This window comes from Dermochelys coriacea, chromosome 4 (assembly GCF_009764565.3).
Source record: "Dermochelys coriacea isolate rDerCor1 chromosome 4, rDerCor1.pri.v4, whole genome shotgun sequence".
Classification (NCBI taxonomy): domain Eukaryota; kingdom Metazoa; phylum Chordata; order Testudines; family Dermochelyidae; genus Dermochelys; species Dermochelys coriacea.
The window spans coordinates 71782751-71797110 of NC_050071.1; the positions used below are offsets into that span (position 1 = coordinate 71782751).

Here is a 14360-nt window from a genome sequence, read left to right on the forward strand (position 1 = left end):
AACGTTCAAACTAACATGTAAACAATGGCATCAGCCTGCAAACTGAGTCATGCATGGACATGTGACTTGCCCATGTGACTCCAAGCTCCATCTTGCTGCTGTGATTTTCCACAGTTAGAACAAAGAGGGGTTCTTCCATGGGAAGAGGATATAAAAGGCCCTGAAAACCCCTCCATCTTGTCTTCAATCCTGCTTCTTACTTCTGGAGGAACCTTGCTACAAACTGAAGCTCTGAACTGAATGACCCATCCCAGTTATGGATATACTCTGAGACTTGATTTGACCCTACAGTTTATTACATCATGGCTACAAGCCTGAACCAAGAACTTTGCCATTACTGTATGTAATTGATTCCATTTAACCAATTTTAGCTCTCATCTATATCTTTTTCCTTTTATGAATAAACCTTTATTTTAGATTCTAAAGGATTGGCAACAGCATGATTTGTGGGTAAGATCTGATTTATATATTGACCTGCGTCTGGGGCTTGGCCCTCTGGGATCAGGAGAACCTTTTTTCTTTTACTGGGGTATTGGTTTTCATAACCATTCATCCCCATAACTAGTGGCACTGGTGGTGATACTGGAAAACTGGAGTGTCTAAGGGAATTGCTTGTATGACTTGTGGTTAGCCACTGGGGTAAACCCAAAGTCCTCTCTGTCTGGCTTGTTTGGTGTGCCTATGAAGTGCTAGCCTTGGGCTGTAACTGCCCTGCTATAAGCAATTTGCCCTGAATTGATACTCTCAGAAGTGTACCACCAAGGACAGCATCGTTACTGCATGGCACACATTAAATGATAAGAATAAAACATTAATTAGCTACTTATTAAATAAATATTGTCCATGCTCTGCAGTGAATGAGGAAGAGGTTTTGGGGGAGAAGAATAGTTTGTGATACAGAAGGGCCAGAGAGCAGTGGGAGAGGGGAAATATATAAACCCTAGGCTAATTAAGGCATGGTTCCCTGTAGACTAGGGAGGGTGGCTACAGGTTAATTAGAGCACCTGCAGACAATTAAGGCCCTGTCAGGAACCTAATAAAACCATCTGCTTCAGGAAGAAAGGAGAGAACTAGAGTTTGGAGATATGAAAGATGGGTGAACTGAAGTAAGGGAGACCCTGTCCCAGGGTCTAAGGACTTGCAAGTACCCCCCACCCAAGGGGGAAGATAGTAAGAACTTGCAGGGGTTGAGAGGGGCTAGACCCCAGAGTGAAGAGCAAGCTCAGACACCTCTCCTACTTCCCTCCTTTACCACCTTCCTGGGCCACTAGTGGTGCCCCAAGAGCAGGGGTAAGGTGTGGTATCTTAGCCCCTGGCCAAGAAAAGTGCAGGACCCACCATACTAACATTAGCTACCTTGTCACACCATGTAATTTAAAGATTACATGATACATACAGCAGGGGCAGGTTGTGCAGGCAACTTTAATTCAGATCTTTTCCTAATATCTAAGTGCTGGACTCTGCAGCCTTAATCTCTTTTTAATGCATTTTTAAAAAAATCTAATTATATAGACACTGCTATGCTCAGGCCCAAAAGGCTTACGAATACTTTACAGTCTCCCTCACTCCAAAGAGAAGAAAACATTTAATAGGGGATCTCACTGACCGATTCAAAGGGCTGAAAGGACCAGTGGTAACCTTACAAAAGTGGCTCGGAACATTTTAGTGGAGGTCCCCTTTCAGTGGATTGGCAGTTTGGTTGCTCCTGTGTTTCTCCTACTAGAGATGTAAGTATATGGAGACCCCACCAAGCACTTGAGAGCTTAAACATAACATTTGAAGTGTGTACAGTGCTTGTACCCTGACCTAGTAACTGTAATATTTTAGTTAGTTTTCAACATTTTCTTTACAATGAGGAAAGCTAGATTCTAGGACTCAATTCTGTAGCAAGTTCTGTGGATTACATTTGGCCTTGGATTAATCTAATCTGAATTTACATATCGGTGCTTTATATTTGGTTAATTAAAAGACTGGTTTTATGTCTATTTTCTATGTTAGAAGATATGGGAGATGTTTTTGTTTTTCTATTAATTCCTTTTAGAAGGTGGAAGAACACTAATCAGTCCTTAGACTCTCAACTGAATAAAAATAGTTCTTGTGTGGCTGTCACATAGCAAGTTTAAAAACTGAAAAGATGCATGCAACAACTGAATAGTAGGAGAAAGAGACACAAGTTGGAGAACATGAAAAAGGAAAATAGCTAATGCATGAAAGCATTATTTAATCATTCTGCACCATCTGTGTCTACAAAACAAGCTCACTATTAACAGCATGCTGAAGCTTGTGGTTTTCATTGCGGGATGGGGGCCCATTCTACAATCAACCTGTATTGTCACACCCCCAGCTGGGAAGTGAAAATTACAAAACTGTGATCCTCAATCCACTGCTGGTACCAGCTAGCAGGGATTTTTTTGTATCTCAGACAGGAGGGTCTCATGCTTTCAGAGCAATTAAGTTAAAGGCAGAACCAGGGCTAGGCATAAGCAGACTAAGCAATTGCTTGGGGGGGGCCCTATTAATTACTAGCCTATGGGGAGAAGAGGACTATTCCTGCTGGGGGAGGGGGGAGGGGGGCGGCAGCAGCAATGGGTTAGCAGCAGTGTTGGTTATAGGGAGGCCCTGCCAAATTCTTGGTCATGAAAAACATATCATGGACCCTGAAATCTGATCTTTTGTGATTTTACCCTAGACAATACAGATTTCACAGGGGAGACCAGTATTTCTCCAATAAGGGGCTCCTGACCCAAAAGGGATTTGCAAGGTTATTTTAGGGGGGAGGTCACAGTATTGTCACCTTACTTCTGCAATGCCTTCAAAGCTGTGTGGCCGGAGAGCGACGGCTGTTGGCCAGATGCCCAGCTTTGAAGGCACTGCCCCATCATCATTAGTGCAGAAGTAAGGGTGGCAAAGCCATACAATGCCACCCTTTTGTCTTCCTTCAGAGCTGGAGAGCCAGAGTGGTGGCTGTTGACTGAGGGACCAGCTCTGCAGGCAGTAGTGCAGAAGTAAGGCTGGCAATATTATACCATTCCACCCATAGGCGCTGACAGCTGGAGCACCCATAGGGAAAAATTAGCAGGTGCTCTGCACCCACCAGCAGCCAAGCTCCCTCTGCCCTCACCTTGCTGCTGCCGCCTCCTCCTGGTCCTGAGTGCGCTGCATTCCCTGCTCCTCCCCCCCAGGGCTTCCTCACCCCACTGCCTAACAGCTGTTTGGCAGTGCTTAGGACTTTCCGGGAGGACTGGGGGACAAAGCGCACTCAGGAGAGGAGATGGGACAGGGACTTGAGGCAAGGGTGGGAAGAGGTGAGGCAGGGCAGGGCAGGGAGGGGTCAGGACCCACCAGGCAAAGGGGAAATCAGCACCTATGATGCCATCCTTACTTCTGCACTGCTGCTGGCAGTGGCTCTGCCTTCAGAGCTCGGCTCCTGGCCAGCAGCTGCCACTCTCCAACTTCCCATTTCTGAAGGCAGAAGAGCAGCAGTACAGCAATTCCCCTCTCCCCAAAAAAATAACCTTGCGACTCCCCCCACAACTCCTTTGTGTACAATTACAGAACTATGAAATTTCGTAGTTAAATATCTGAAAACATGGAATTAATGATTTTTTAAATTCCTATGACCATGAAATTGACTAAAACGGACCCTGAATTTAGTAGGGCCCTAATGTTAGTCCTGCTGTTGCTGTGAAGGCTCACCTTTCCGTGGCATTAGCATTAGCTGAGGTGTAACTCCAGCCTTATCCCTAACCCAACTTCCATCCACACCCAAATGTCTCCAGCTCCAGCCAGGTGGGGTTTTAAAGGTGAGCTAGTTAGGAGGCGGCTTGGCCTCTAGGGGGAATGCGGATACGGGAGCTGAGGACGTAGCCCGGCTCACAGCTGCGGTGAGGACACCCCCGCCGGGGCCGGGGCCGGGGCTCTGTATAGCTGCGATGCTGTCGCACTACAGGCGGGTGAGTGGCCCCAGCGTGCGGGGCGGGGCCCCATCCAGCCCAGGGGCGGGGCTTAGTCACCCGGCGCTGCTCCCTGCCCCGGGGCCAAGCTTTGCGGGGCGCCTCCTTAGAGTGAGGGGCGGGGCGGGGCCCTGCGGGGAGAGGCAGCGTGGGTGCCCCCGCCGCTGACAGTACCGGAAGTGGGCCGCGGCGTGGCGGAAGTGGCGGGGCTGCTGTGCGCATGTGCGGGAGGAAGCCCCGCCCACGCGCGGGGTGGAGTGCGGCCGGCTGAGCGAGCGCTGGCGAGGGGAAGGGGGATCCCGCCCCGAGCAAGCGTCTCCGCCCTGCCCATGCCTAGGAGCAGGAGGATGCGCGAGCGCCTCCCTCGGGAACAGCAGGCGGCGCCACCCGGCCAGGTACTGGGGGCCCGGCGGAGGGACACGGGACGGGGCAGCCTCGCGCGGGCGCTACGTGACGGTAGCTGCAGCCCGGGCCCTGGGACTGCGAGGATGGGGAGAGTCTGGTCTGGAGTCAGCGCTGGGGGGCGCGGTAGTTCTTGGGTTTAGAGGCGACGCGGGGAGGTGTCCGTGTCCCCCGAGCCTTGGGGCTGTGGCGCCTGTGGGCGCTGCCGGTGTCCGTAATGACGCTGTGCCTATTTCCACGCTCTCCTGGCCTGCCAGGGGCTATGGGCTTCTCTGCGCCTGTCTCCTGGGGCGCTGTGCGGCGGGGAGCGGGTCAAGTGCAGGTGTTATTCCTCGCTGAGCCCCCAGTGCGTGCCTGGGGCAAGTTGGCTGCCGCCTCTGTGCAGTGGGTTGAAGCTGGGGGTCCATGTTGCTCTGTAGTCCTGCCATGGTAATTAACACAGTGACGATTTCTGTCTGAGCGAGTGTTTATAAGGGAGATGGTATACACAGCGTTGGTGGCCTCCTAAGAACATATGAGTAAGGTAGCTGAATTCCTTCCCCCCCCCCTTCTAAAGCTTTATCCTCAAGAAATGACAGTGCTGTTTGCTGGCATCTCTACATGCATAGGATAAGGTCTTTCTCCTTAGAAACTCCCCATCTTGAATATTGTATAATCGGCTGCAATATTTATTCCTTTGGTGCACATGCTCCCTGTTTTAGCATTGAATAACTCCATCTGCCTTAGTTTCCTCACCTCACCTCACCTCATGGCCTTGGCTGGTAGAATGGCTTAGCACAAGGAAGATTGGTTATGAGACACTTGTGTTGGAGCATGCCAGTTTGCCCCTTAAATAACTAGAGAAGATATTGGAAGAGATTAGTAACAGGAATTGATGTAGAATTGTAGGACTGGAAGGACTTTGAGAGTTTGTCTAGTCCATCTCTGCACTCAAGGAAGGACCAAGCATTATCTAGAACATCCCGGACAGATGTTTGTCTAATCTGCTCTTAAAAATCTCCAGTGAGGGAGATTCCACAACCTCCTTAGGCAACTTATTCCAATACTTAACCACCATGACACAGTTTTTTTCTAATGTCCAACCTAAACCACCCTTGCTGCAATTTAAGACCATTGCTTCTTGTCCTCCTCCTCAGAGGTTAAGGAGAACAATTTTTCTCATTCCTCCTTTTAGCACCCTTTTATGTACTCAAAAACTGTTATGTCCCCTCTGTCTTCTCCAGACTAAACAAACCCAATTTTTTCAGTATTTCCTCAGAGGTCATGTTTTCTAGACCTTTTATCATTTTTGTTGCCCCCCTCTGGACTTTGTCCAATTTGTCCATATCTTTCCTGAAATGTGGTGCCCAGAACTGGACCCATATTCCAGCTGAAGCCTGATCAGCGTGGAGTAGAACGAAATAATTACTTACAACACTCCTGCTAATACATCCCAGAACATTCTTTTTTTGCAACAGTGTTGTATTGTTCACTCATGTTTAGCTTGTGCTCCATTGTGACCCCAGATCCCTTTCCCGCAGTACTCCTTCCTAGGCAGTCATTTCCCATTTTGTCTGTGTGCAAATGCTTGTTCCTTTCTAAGTGGAGTACTTTGCATTTGTCCTTATTAAATTTCATCCTATTTATTTCAGACTGTTTCTCCAGTTTGTCCAGATCATTTTGAATTTTAATCCTGTCCTTCAAAGCACTTGCAACCCCTGCCAGCTTGATATTGTCTGCAGACTTTATATGTGTACTCTATGCCGTTGTCTTAATCATTGATGAGGATATTGAACAAAACTGGACCCAGAACTGATCCTGTGGAACCCCACTTGATATGCCCTTCCAGCTTGACTGTAAACAACGGATAATTCTCTCTGGGAACCATTTTGCAACCAGTTATATACTCACTTTATAGTAGCTCCATCTAGGTTTTATATCCCTAGTTTGTTTATGAAAGTCATGTGAGACTGTACCAAAAGCCTTACTAAAGTCAAAATGTACTACATCTACTGCTTTCCCCACCATTCACAAAGCTTGTTACCTGTCAAAGAAAGCTGTTAAGTTGGTTTTACACAGTTTGTTCTCGACAAATCAATGCTGACTGTTACTTATCACCTTATTATCTTTTAGATGTTTGCAAATTGATTGCTTAATAGTTTGCCCCTATTATCTATCTGGGTACTGCATTTAAGCTGACTGGTCTGTAATTCCCTGGGTTGTCCTTATTTCCCTTTTGGCACTATATTTGCCCGTTTCCAGTCCTCTGGAATCTCTCCCCTGACTTTTTGAAGATAATTGCTAATGGCTCAGATATCTCCTCAGTCAGCTCCTTGAGTATTCTAGGATGAATTTCATCAGGCCCTGGTGACTTGAAAACATCTAATTTGTCTAAAGCTATGTCTACGCTACAGAGCTTTTTTGATGCAAGTTATGCTGATGTACAACCACTGCTGTATTTAAACCACTGTTGCATGTCCACACTATACTCTTTGTGTTGGTGGAGCACATCCACAATTGCAGTTCTTGCATTTACACAGAGAGCAGTGCTGTGTGGGTAGCTATCCCACTGTGCAACTGGGTGCAGGCTGGTTTAGGAAGGGTTTGCAATGCCTCCTGGGGGCAGGTACAGTGTCACATCATGAAGGTTTCTCAATCCCATCATTCCATGGGCATCCTGCTAGATTGCCAGCTGCTTTTCAACTGCTTTGATAATCTGCAACCCTGTCATCTCTGTCAGAAAGCATGGATCCTGCACTGCTGTTCCCATTGTGCTGTTTGTTATGAACACAAGGCTATAAGAGGAGCCTAACAGGGAGCTATATGGCTGGGGGATGCCTTGAAGGAGCATATTAACATCGAGCCACAGCAATGTGTGTTGCTGTAGTGTGCTGAGCCTGGCATTGTTCGTTTGCACCATGCTATGAACCTTGTAAAGATTGTGCGTGTGTCTGAAAAGTTACGCATTTTAAATCACTTTTGAAAGTAGCACTCAAATATGACCAAGCTGACATTGCTGAACACTAACACAAGAAGTCCACAGAAGTGTGGGGGGGGGGGAAGTGTGTGACAGAGAGTGTGTGTATTGGAGGAGAGTGAGTATGTTGGCATGCTGTTTATTTAAGTATAGCACTCACCAGCCTGAACACTTGTTCAGGCAGCAGCCAGAAGCAACCAATACTGAGGCAGAGGCTGGTGCATAGACAGCTGGTGTCCCCCTGTCTCCTCACCCCGACTCAGCAGAGACGGCTACATGGTGGGGAGGAGAGGAGAGGGACACTCTGACATCAGCCCCCACCTCCCTCCCTGGCTCTGCACAGCACATCAGGAGTCTTCCTTCCACTTCTCCCCAACAGCAGCCTACACTGCCTGCCACTGTGATCCTAGTGCCTGGGAGAGCAGGATTCCGTGATAGTGTTTTGATTCCATCTGAGTTCTCCCACAGACCAAGGAGATCCACTTCCTCCCCTGTAGTCCAGGGAGGAGTGTGTTTGCTGCCAGGAGCTGGCATGCTCAGCTGGGCAGTAGCTCTCCATGCTGAGCAATTTCAAAACTTTCTGGTGCTTTGAATGGGAAGGGGCCTGTGCCTGTGTAGTTGGATGTGGGGTAGCAGAGTTCAAAACGGTGAGCAGAGCAGTCACGGTGAGCATTGTGGCCTCCTAGAGGCCAATTACGGTGAACTAATGAATGCAATGTGTACACTGACTTTTTGTCTATTTAACTTTGCTGCAAAAAGCTCTACACCTCTTGTCAAGGTGGTTATATTTTGTCAGCAAAGCAGGAGAGTTTTGTTGGTGGGAGGAGCATTGTAATATGGGCACCTCCGCTGCCTTTTGCCAACAAAACTGTGTAGTGTAGACAAGGCCTATGTAACTTTTAACTTGTTCTTTCCGTATTTTAGCCTTTTTATCCTACCTCATTTTCACTGGCATTCACTGTTAGACCTCCAATTGCTGTTAACTTTTTTTGGTGAAAAGTGAAACAAAAAAGTCATTTAGCACTTCTGCCATTTCCACATTTTCTGTTATTTTTCTCACCTCATCGAGTAACAGGCCTACTTTGTCCTTGGTCTTCCTCTTCCTTCTAAGGTATGTATACAACGTTTTCTTGTTATACTTTGTCTCTAGCTAGTTTAATCTCGTTTTTTGGCTTGGACTTTCTAATCTTGTACCTACATATTTGTTTTTTTTTTCCTTCCTTTGTGATTTGACTTAGTTTCACTTTCTGTAGAACTCCTCCTTCTTGAGTTTCAGATCATTGAAGATCTCCTGGTTAAGACAGGGTGATATTTTTTTATTATTTTTTTTTTTGTACACAGTGGGATTGTTTTCTTTTGTGCCCTTAATCAGTTTTCTTTCTGAAAAACTGCCAACTCTCTTGAACTGTTTTTCCCCTTAGACTTGTTTCCCAGGAGATCTTATCTACCAACTCCCTGAGTTTGCTAAAGTCTGCCTTCTTGAAATCCATTATCTTTATTGTGCTGTTATCGCTTAGATAACAGTGGTCCTGGTGCGAGGGAGAGTCTCAGGCATGTTTCAAACCAAACACACTGCTTCAGGTAGAATAAACAAATTTATTAACTACAAAATTTTTTTTAAGTAATTATAAATCAAAGAACAAGAAGTCAGATTTGATCAAATGAAATAAAAGCAAAACACGTTCTAAGCTGATCTTAACACTTTCAGTACCCTTAAGAACTTAGATACTTCTCATCAGAGGCTGGCTGATTGCCCTTCAGCCAGGCTCTCCCCTTTGATCAGCACTTCAGTCACTTGGTAGTGGTGTCTGTAGATGGAGGTGGAAGAGAGAGCATGGCTAATGTCTCTTTTATCATGTTCTTTCTTCCCTCCTGGGCTGGGTTTGTCCCATACGTGCCCTGATGAGGTGTGAACTGCCCCTCTGCTTTTGGAGAGTTTTGCCTGGGCTTGTTATAAGCCACGAGGACACATTTTCAGCCTCATACCTATACACATGAAATTATAACCTATAACATTATTATAACAATGCATCGTGAGCTTTCCGAAGACACCAGACATGACAAACTTTGCATTGGATACCACACAATCAAGGTACACAGCATCACAGTTTTCAGTTGCATTATGGTGCCCAACCTTACTACACAGAAGGGTCAATAACCCTAAACACAACCTTGTGAGGGCCAAATAGATAGGCTGTTTCTGTGTACAAACAAAGTAATTAGTCTATTTAAAAACAAAGTAATTAGTGCATAAAATATGTATCAGAATTATAGAAAATGGGGAAAACATATGACACATAACCCTAACATGATGACAAAATGTTAGTATATTGTGTTAACGAAGGCCACAGGCCTCATGGTTGATCATATATTGCCTGCGGACCATGGGTTGGGCACCTGTGCATTAGAGCTAATACTTACCTCTCCTTTAGCAGACGTAACCTATGGCAACATGAAGGATTCAGTATAGACACTGATTTTAATGGAATGGTCAAGTCATTTTAAGACTTGAAATTCAGAAATGATATTGATATTTTATCTGTTCTAGGAATGTCACTGGTGTTGTACCATAAAGATTAAAAACTGCATTTTCATGTAATAGTGGGAATTGTATATCTAGAGTTTCAAATATAAAATTCCCAAATCTCCCTCTCCCCAAATTTTTTTTAAACAAACTACAGCTATCAGTTAATTGAAAACATTTCTATATTGCATAGAAATTTAAAAAAATACTGGAGTTAAGGTCTGCAAACCACCTTAACTTTGATGCTTCTTGTCCCAAGATCTTACAATCTAAAACAAGAAGGTGCCCCTTTCTATATCGGTGCAGCACCTAGCACAATAGGGCCCAATCTGGTTTACCACTAGGCATGAGCACAATATAAAGATTAATATATTTCTACCTAATGGGGATTAGACACATCATGTGTATTGCAACATCTTGAAACTTCATTTCATTTTCACTTGTAGTCAGTTACATGAACTTCTTATCTTTCTTGCCAGACCTTCCCGAATATTCCTATTCTCTGTCACTGTTAACTGATTATGATTAACTGAAGGGACAATGTATACCTTCAAGTCAGCGGCACTGCCATGGGTACCCGCATGGCTCCACAGTAGGCCAACATTTTTATGGCTGACTTAGAACAACGCTTCCTCAGCTCTCGTCTCCTAATGCCCCTACTCTACTTGCGCTACATTGATGACATCTTCATCATCTGGACCCATGGAAAAGAAGCCCTTGAGGAATTCCACCATGATTTCAACAATTTCCATCCCACCATCAACCTCAGCCTGGACCAGTCCACACAAGAGATCCACTTCCTGGACACAACAGTGCTAATAAGCGATGGTCAGATAAACACCACCCTATATCGGAAACCTACTGACCGCTATTCCTACCTACATGCCTCCAGCTTGCATCCAGATCATACCACACAATCTATTGTCTACAGCCAAGCTCTACGATATAACCGTATTTGCTCCAACCCCTCAGACAGAGACAAACACCTACAAGATCTCTATCATACATTCCTACAACTACAATACCCACCTGCTGAAGTGAAGAAACAGATGGACAGAGCCAGAAGAGTATCCAGAAGTCACCTACTACAGGACAGGCCCAACAAAGAAAATAAGAGAACGCCACTAGCCATCACCTTCAGCCCCCAACTAAAACCTCTCCAACGCATCATCAAGGATCTACAACCTATCCTGAAGGACAACCCATCACTCTCACAGATCTTGGGAGACAGGCCAGTCCTTGCTTACAGACAGCCCCCCAATCTGAAGCAAATACTCACCAGCAACCATACACCACACAACAGAACCACCAACCCAGGAACCTATCCTTGCAACAAAGCCCGTTGCCAACTCTGTCCACATATCTATTCAGGGGACACCATCATAGGGCCTAATCGCATCAGCCACACTATCAGAGGCTCGTTCACCTGCGCATCTACCAATGTGATATATGCCATCATGTGCCAGCAATGCCCCTCTGCCATGTACATTGGCCAAACTGGACAGTCTCTATGTAAAAGAATGAATGGACGCAAATCAGACATCAAGAATTATAACATTCAAAAACCAGTTGGAGAACACTTCAATCTCTCTGGTCACTCGATTACAGACCTAAGAGTGGCTATCCTTCAACAAAAAAGCTTCAAAAACAGACTCCAATGAGAGACTGCTGAATTGGAATTAATTTGCAAACTGGATACAATTAACTTAGGCTTGAATAGAGACTGGGAATGGATGAGTCATTACACAAAGTAAAACTACTTCCCCATGTTATTTCTCCACCCCACCCCACCCCCCACTGTTCCTCAGATATTCTTGTTAACTGCTGGAAATAGCCTACCTTGCTTGTCACCATGAAAGGTTTTCCTCCTTTCCCCACCCTGCTGCTGGTGATGGCTTATCTTAAGTGATCACTCTCCTTACAGTGTGTATGATAAACCCATTGTTTCATGTTCTCTATGTGTGTATATAAATCTCGCCTCTGTTTTTTCCACCAAATGCATCCGATGAAGTGAGCTGTAGCTCACGAAAGCTTATGCTCTAATAAATTTGTTAGTCTCTAAGGTGCCACAAGTACTCCTTTTCTTTTTGCGAATACAGACTAACACGGCTGCTACTCTGAAACCTGTTAACTGATTGGGATTGATGATGTGTTGTTATACCCAGCCCATAACCTTGGAGTCATCTTCAGCTGTGTCTTCGCTGCCAAAAACCAGGCATATATGTATAGTGAAATAACCGATTCAAGTCAGCTATCTATCACTGTAAAAGCCTAGTGGAGGGATTTGAATGCGCTTGTCTCCATTTGATCCCTTCAATTTTTCCCATATCAAGTTCAAATTTATTGTCCATGCTATTTAAGCCTTTTAGAACTTTTGTTTCTCTGAACTCTTCCCTTGACCTGTTGCATTGCCCTCTGTTAGGGGGCTTATTCCTTCACTCGCCTACCTCCCTGGTCCTTCTGGCATGAACAGAGAGCAACAATACCCGAAGTCGAAAGGTGCAAGCAATTCAATGTTTATTGGGGTGAACTTCCAGGAAGCATGATTCCAGTTTCCTTCCTTAGTGTCCTCCTTCCCAGCTCTGACACCAGAGCCTTACCTGTATCCCTTTCCCATTCCCCCCCTTAGCAAAACATGATTCCAGTTCCCCCCCCCCGCTTCCTGATTGACTACAGACTATATAGTAAAACCTGAGTTCTGCTTAGCTATACCTTAACCAATCATTTTACTGAAATTTAACTAACCAATCTTAACATATTGTAACATGATTATTTAACCAATTATATCCCACCACCTTAATTAGTTTATACCCAGCAAAATTAATTATACAGCAGACAGAAACAATTACAGAACCAGACAGAGATTATACAGACAAACAATGGGGAAATGAGGACTACAATGATGGAACAACACAGAAATGAGGATTTCACATCCCAGCTATTGATAAGTGAGTTCTTGCCAGACAGGATGCTATCAAACTAAGTTTCCTTTTACATTTTCTCTGCACTTCCCTTTCTCTGGAGGTGATAAGAATAAAATTCTGTCCTGATAATGCTTAACAGCCCAATAGCACCTTGGTTTCAGTGTGACTAGTATGGAATGTGAGGATGTGACCGGTCGCTTCCCAGCTTATGGCTGCCTCTGCTGCTTAGCCAAAGGCCTTAGCCTAAGCACAGGGCCTCAGACTGTCACAGTAAGAGAAGGCCCTTACACTGGCAGACAGTGATTTTGATTCTTTGTTTTATACTTCTATAACTAGCTAACTGATAAGAATACACCTAAATTCTTAGAGTATAGGCCTTTACAGACAGGCCTGAATATCTATATCCTAACACCCTCAACCCCATCTACTCTTTAATTGGTTACCTACCTTGCCTACGTTTTTGACTTTCATCTACAATCATTTTGCACTTTAGTCTGTGCTGCTTTCTTTGTATAGAACGTTATCCTTGAAATGTTTCCCTCAGTGCCTACAAGAGATTGCCAATGGATAAGCTATGGCATTGTTACCCGGTGTTCTTTCAACCCAAAGCTTTTGGTAACTCTGTGCGAGGTGGTGTCAGGAAATAAATCGGGGGAGACATGGCCGTCCGACCAATAGATGGTTGGCACAAACAGGACAACACCAGAGTGCTTTCACTTAAAGCTAAACTTTACTTATTCTCAAGCACTTACACACATCTACAACAGATTAGTAAAAACACCCCCAACCTTTGATAATTACCAAAGCTGAGTGTGGCTCTCGAGTGGCACAGCAGCAGCCTGTCTGCTGGTGGGGAACACAAGATGCATCCAGAGGGAGAGTCCCTGAAGAGCCCCTTCTGAGAAATCCAGCTACCTCAAACTTCCCCTCGCCCCCCATTTATACATTAGTAATACAGTGATATATTCCTTAAAGAAAACTTTAAAACTTGCAAAGCAAGCAGTTTTTAAAGCTCAAAGCAAGAGGTTTCCTTATGATCATCAATTAACTGGTTCCCTTTTTTTTTTTTCTCCAGTGTCTATGTCTGACAGACACATTCCTCAGGGTACATTATACACAAGCTTCTTGTTTTTCTAAAATGCATATATCGGCAATTTCAACATTCTTAGCAGGAAGGCCGTAGGGTCAAGCTGCCTTGTCTGTGGCATCCAAAACCCCCTCCCCTCCTGCCTTGGTTATGCTAATGCTGCTGCATGACCAATTTACAGCCTGCTGACTTGACTAATTTTAGCAATAAGCAATAGTGGTGTCAGGCACTTTACTGGTTTGCCAAAGTCTCCCCGTACAGCATAATCAGTTGTAACTGATGTATATTCTTCTAACAAAAATCCAATTTATATATAAACATTTATAAAATGTACATGTTCTGATTGTAATTTTCTACCATGCTTCATATATTGTCTTAGGCTCTGATCCTTCAAATATTTAGTGCTTACTTTAAGCCTGTGGTTAGTCCCACTGATGTGTTTGCAGGATTGCGGCCTTAGACTGTAAACTCTCTGGAGCTGGGACTGGCTTCATGTGCATGTGTGTTGACAGTG

The 14360-nt window shown here is 45.0% G+C and overlaps 2 protein-coding genes across 12 annotated transcripts in view; one reads left to right on the forward strand and one right to left on the reverse strand.

Moving 5' to 3' along the window:
* Positions 1-4122, reverse strand: part of NEK1 (NIMA related kinase 1) — a 137214-nt gene extending 133092 nt beyond the window's left edge. The window contains exon 1 of one of the 2 annotated variants that reach the window (XM_043513362.1): positions 3697-4122. The gene's annotated coding sequence lies outside the window, so the exon portion shown is untranslated. The remainder of the gene's footprint in view (positions 1-3696) is intronic. The other variant, XM_043513351.1, reaches the window with a different exon arrangement.
* Positions 4123-4185: 63 nt separating this feature from the next.
* Positions 4186-14360, forward strand: part of CLCN3 (chloride voltage-gated channel 3) — a 128730-nt gene continuing 118555 nt past the window's right edge. For 2 of the 10 annotated variants that reach the window (XM_043513374.1, XM_043513375.1), the window contains exon 1: positions 4226-4348. The gene's annotated coding sequence lies outside the window, so the exon portion shown is untranslated. Of the gene's footprint in view, positions 4410-14360 lie in introns of all 10 variants that reach the window. The other 8 variants (XM_043513370.1, XM_043513372.1, XM_038398577.2 and 5 more) reach the window with 7 other exon arrangements.